Source organism: Musca autumnalis, unplaced genomic scaffold, assembly GCF_047663935.1.
Source record: "Musca autumnalis isolate F117 unplaced genomic scaffold, ASM4766393v1 scaffold_5, whole genome shotgun sequence".
Lineage (NCBI taxonomy): Eukaryota > Metazoa > Arthropoda > Insecta > Diptera > Muscidae > Musca > Musca autumnalis.
This window is the reverse complement of record NW_027412088.1, coordinates 144,610,692-144,616,663: the sequence shown is the minus strand read 5'-3', so window position 1 is coordinate 144,616,663 and position 5,972 is coordinate 144,610,692.

Below are 5,972 nucleotides of genomic sequence, written 5' to 3'. Positions count from 1 at the left end.
CTCGAAGTGTAAAGGTAAGCAAAGAAAAAAGTTCAATGAGAAGTTTTTCCTTGGCAACCTCACACAACTCCGACGAAAGTGTCTGCGAAAACAATTCAAACCTCTTTGACAATATCAACAATATGTTTTCACCGAACCATCTCTAATTTGACGTTTGAGGTTCCCAATGGCCTCAAAAATTCTCCACCAAAAATTGTCAACATGGGTCCATGTTTTGATATAGACCCATATAAAGTTACTACCCGATTTTAGGTGTTAGGTACATTTGTTAATCGAACTATCTGTGATTCGACATTTGAGGTTCTCAGTGATCAATATAGGTCCACACTTTGATATAGCCCTTATATGGTGCCGCCCGATTGAAGACATTTTTAAAAATAGTTTGACCTAAAATTGTGGACAAGAAGAAAAATAATATTCCATATTTAGTATCTGAATATTTTATGGTGGAGGGTATAACAAGTTCGGCCCGACCGAGCTTAACTTTTTTTACTTGTTTTTTGAGTATTTTGTGGACGGACTAGGATGTATTCTTCCTTTTTAAATACCCTAATAAATCCTAACCCCAAATTGGCAAAAAATAGGATTAAACTGGGATGAACAATATACTTGAGGCGTGAAGTGAGAGGTGAAGTGTGTTTCAGAACATACCCGATTGCCTCTCACATGGGGAAGAAAATATACGAACACAAAGATATAATTATTGAAGTGAAGATTCCTGACTTTGTCAAACACAACGCCACTGGACTAAAATAAAAATTAACTACAACCAAAAATCTTAAGGTGATTAGTTGTAACTATATAATTCGCATGTACATTTTCCAAAATTTTTCTATATACATGCAACTGATAGATTGAAGAATCTTTTTTCTTCCTTTTTTAATTTTTAGTGATTGGGTAGATTTATATCTTTCCCATTTATGAATTTATTGCTCATGATGTGAAAACGAAGATGTAAAATTCATTTCAACGGCATTAACTATTTCGATCTGAAGTTTTTTTTTTTATTTTGTCTATAACTTTTAGTTGGCGACATCATTTATCGATACTTCCATTCAAAACTAAATACCGTAAAATGAAATTCAATTCGAACATTTTTGTGATATTTTTGGCAAATTTTGATTTTAAGCCTTTGCCTCTCTTGATCGTCCGTCCGGTCCGTTCATCCATTTCATTGCGTTCATTAGAGTTATTAGAGATCGTAACAAACCTGTTTCTCTATTTGTTGCTTTAAAATGTATTCAAATTTCAAATTTACGAATTAAACAAATTAGGAAACAAAGCTATTTGGAACAAATACCCGTATAAATTTGCATATTTTGTGTTATTTTTTGTCTGTTTTTTGAATAGAATTAAAATTTTTCAAATATTTTTTATTACCCCTCTATCAATAGCTTATCTTCTTAGCCAGCTATAGATTCTCATACACCTGTATAAATACACACATATGTATGTTTGTATTATGCACTTGTTTCGAAAATTTTCAAATAAAAAAAGTTATAATTTAATATTCAAATTTTATGACTATGTTGTCATAAAACAAAACGTATGTTTTTTTCTCGTTCGTCTTTATCGATTTGTTCGAATACCGGTTTCCAGCTTTTTCTGTGTGCTTTTTTTGTTAAACACATCTTCATAATGGGCTCTCTCTCTAAAGTTTGACACTAATGCAGATGCTAATATACATTCATATATCTTTTGAATCAGGTGAAATCAAAGATTTTTTTGGGGGGTTTCCAAACATTTTTTTCTCTAAGAGCTAATAATTAAAATCGCAGACTTCAAGTTAATAGCATTAAGTCTTTTGTTATAATTAGTGACACAATGAATGGAAAGATTACGGAAGATACAAATATCTTCCACAGATAGAAACGTAGCTTTTTCAGATATTAGAGATTCTAAAGGTGTTTCTATTGACAGTGGATGAAAGATCTTCTTTCGGCCTTACAAAAAGAGAAGTATGGGCCAACAGTCGGTAGAAGAAGAATACTTTGTCACCTTTATAAAACGAACTTAGTCAGCTATAAGAAGATCTTGTGGAATTTTATAAGAAGCCCTTGTGGTCTTCTATAAGAAGACCTTGTGGTCTTCTATAAGAATACCTTGTGGTCTTCTATAAGAATACCTTGTGGTCTTCTATAAGAGGACCTTGTGGTCTTCTGTTAAAAGACCTTGTGGTCTTCTATTAAAAGACCTTGTGGTCTTCTATTAAAAGACCTTGTGGTCTTCTATTAAAAGACCTTGTGGTCCTCTATAAGAAGACTTTGTGGTCTTCTTTAAGAAGACCGTGGGGTCTATTAAAAAGACCTTGTGGTCTTCTATAAGAAGACCTTGTGGTCTTCTATAAGAGGACCTTGTGGTCTTCTATAAGAAGACCTTGTGGTCTTCTGTTAAAAGGCCTTGTGGTCTTCTATTAAAAGACCTTGTGGTCCTCCATAAAAAGACTTTGTGGTCTTCCTTAAGAAGACCTTGTGGTCTTTTATAAGAAGACCTTGTGGTCTTATAAAAGAGGACCTTGTGGTCTTCTATAAGAGGACCTTGTGGTCTTCTATAAGAAGACCTTGTGGTCTTCTATAAGAGGACCTTGTGGTCTTCTATAAGAGGACCTTGTGGTCTTCTAAAAGAAGACCTTGTTGTCTTCTATAAGAAGACCTTGTAGTATTCTATAAGAGGACCTCGTGGTCTTCTATAAGAGGACCTTGTGGTCTTCAATAAGAAGACCTTGTGGTCTTTTTTAACAGGACCTTGTGGTCTTCTGTAAGAAGAGCTTGTGGTCTTCTATAAGAAGACCTTGTAGTCTTATATAAGAGGACCTTGTGGTCTTCTAAAAAAGGACCTTGTGGTTTTCTATAAGAAGACCTTGTGGTCTTCTATAAGAGGACCTTGTGGTCTTCTATAGAAAACCTTGTTGTCTTCTATAAGAGGACCTTGTGGTCTTCTATAAAAAGACCTTGTGGTTTTCTATAAGATGAACTTGTGGTCTTCTATAAGAGGACCTTGTGGTCTTCGATAAGAGGACCTTGTGGTCTTCTATAAGAAAACCTTGTGGTCTTCTATAAGAGGACCTTGTGGTCTTCTATAAGAAGACTTTGTGGTCATCTATAAGAGGACCTTGTGGTCTTATATAAGAAGATCTTGTGGTCTTCTATAAGAGGACCTTGTGGTCTTATATAAGAGGACCTTGTGGTCTTCTATAAGAGGACCTTTGGTCTTCTATAAGAAGACCTTGTGGTCTTCTATAAGAGGACCTTGTGGTCTTCTATAAGAAGTCTTCTGTGGTCTTCTTCTTGTGTGTGGTCTTCTTTAAGAGGACCGTGTGGTCTTCTATAAGAAGACCTTTTGGTCTTCTTTAAGAGGACCGTGTGGTCTTCTATAAGAAGACCTTGTAGTCTTCTATAAGAGGACCTTGTGGTCTTCTATAAGAGGACCTTGTTGTTTTTTATAAGAACACTTTGTGGTCTTCTGTTAAAAGGCTTTGTAGTCTTCTATTAAAATACCTTGTGGTCTTCTATAAGAAGACCTTGTGGTCTTCTATAAGAAGACCTTGTGGTCTTCTATAAGAAGACCTTGTGGTCTTCTATAAGAAGACCTTGTGGTCTTCTATAAGAGGACCTTGTGGACTTCTATAAGAGGACCATGTGGTCTTCTATAAGAGGACCTTGTGGTCTTCTGTTAAAAGACCTTGTGGTCTTCTGTTAAAAGACCTTGTGGTCTTCTATTAAAAGACCTTGTGGTCTTCTATAAGAGGACCTTGTGGTCTTCTATAAGAAGACCTTGTGGTCCTCTATAAGATGACCTTGTGGTCTTCTATAAAAGGACCTTGCGGTCTTCTATAAGAAGACCTTGTTGTCTTCTATAAGAGGACCTTGTGGTCTTCTATAAGAGGACCTTGTGGTCTTCTATAAGAAGACCTTGTGGTTTTCTATAAGAGGACTTTGGGGTCTTCTATAAGAAGACCTTGTGGTCTTCTGTTAAAAGACCTTGTGGTCTTCTATTAAAAGACCTTGTGGTCCTCCATAAGAAGACTTTGTGGTCTTCTTTAAGAAGACCTTGTGGTCTTTTATACGAAGACCTTGTGGTCTTCTATCAGAAGACATTTTGGTCTTCTATAAAATAACCTTGTGGTCTTCTTTTAAAATACCTTGTGGTCTTCTATTAAAAGACCTTGTGGTGTCCTGTTAGAAGACCTATTGGTCTCCTATAAGAATTCCTTATGGTCTTCTATAAAAAGACCTTATGGTCTTCTATAAGAAGACCTTTCTTAAGAAGACGTATGGTCTTTTACCCCTGTGGTTTTCTATAATAAGAATAGGAGTTATCAGAAGCAATGGGCCGACATAGTCCATCTTGAAACTTGATCTGTGTTTGAGAGTTGCTCCTGTCGGAGCGATTATGTCAAGAAGTATGGACTTGCTGAAGAAAAGCATTATATCATTAAAAAGAGGTCCCTTAGGGCTATATTCGGAAAACAAAATTTCCAAATGATCCTCGGACAGCTCTGAAACTGCACTTAAGGGATAATTTTAAAGTTTCATGAGGGAGATAAATGCTCGAAGGAGTTGTTTGACTTAATATGTGTTTGAGAGAAACTCAAGTCGCATTTTTTCGTGTTCGTGCACTACCGTTGCGCCTGAACATGCCACAGCATGTTTCCATGTTATTCGTCAGATTCCTGGTCGTTGTCGCAATACGAGACACCGCCGTAGTCTCCCCAACAGCGACAATCGCAGCATCTTACGCCCCATGTTGTTGTTTAGCGCCTCGGAAAATCATCATTGCTGCAAATAAATTGCAACGTCTCCCCATCAAAGTTACATATATGGTTGATATTACTTCGCTTTTAGGTTGGTAGGGGGCTTTAGCGTTTATCATGGGCTTTGGCATTCCGTCCTAGGCAATGAGCAGAGGCGTAAAGCGCTGACCGAGCAAATTTTTGCCTGGTGAACGAAAACGCTCCTTTGAGGATAAGAGGACATTGTCCCAGTTCGCCAAACATGACCATTTTGGCACCCAGTCTGAAAAATGACATGTCCTCACAATCCGTCATTCGGCGTGGCTCAGGCCACTTTCGCGCGTCTGCCATAACAGATCAACAGACTTCATAACCTTTGAAAAATGGAAAAGCTGATTGGCAAGCCGCATCAGAGAGCTGCCCACTGCCTCAGATCCTCGGTTAGCTGAGAGAATTTGTCGGGATATCAACACAACTGCAGCAGCTAGCTACATACCTGCTGGTCGAATACCTAAAATTAGAGCAAATTTCCAAGCAGAGGCGGCGGGACTAACGAATGAGCGTGGTGAACTTTGTCGTACGAACCCTGAAAATCCAAGTGTTGGGGAACTTACTCCTGACATCAACAGGTTAGTAGGCCTGCATAAGCGGAAAATGTGCCTAGACCACCTCTAGCAATGTAGTAACATTGGCAGAGGATTGAGGAAGAACATTTAACTTTGGCTCGGTCATTCTTTTGCCAGAAATGACTTAAGCAAGAATACCATGCCTCTTATGAGCCGAAGCCTTTAGGGAACCTACTATTGAAGGCTACAGGCTAGTAGGCGAGCATAAGTGATAAAAGTGTTTACACCATCCGGTGCCGTACAACAGCGTTGTGTAAATTGTGGGCGAATCACTCTCGCATTTGGGAAAGAACGATGGTTTAACGGCTGTTACTTTAAACGGCGGGACAGTGGCAGATGCGAAGAGGTGTGTTTGTTATTTTAACCGGCAGAGCACCACGAGAGTGATAGGACGTATATCAGTGTGCCAATCGTATAAGAGACCTCTCAGCCGAGGAGGTACCACCATAATTTACGATGAGCGATGTTACAGATGTCATCCGAAATGCGAAATCATCCAAAGCCGTAGACCCACACGAAATCTCAAGGGTAATGCTTAAGCAACTGGATGAACCCGTAGTTGAGTATATGACAAGTGTCCTCAATCTATCGTCAGCCACCGAAGCCTGAAAAGT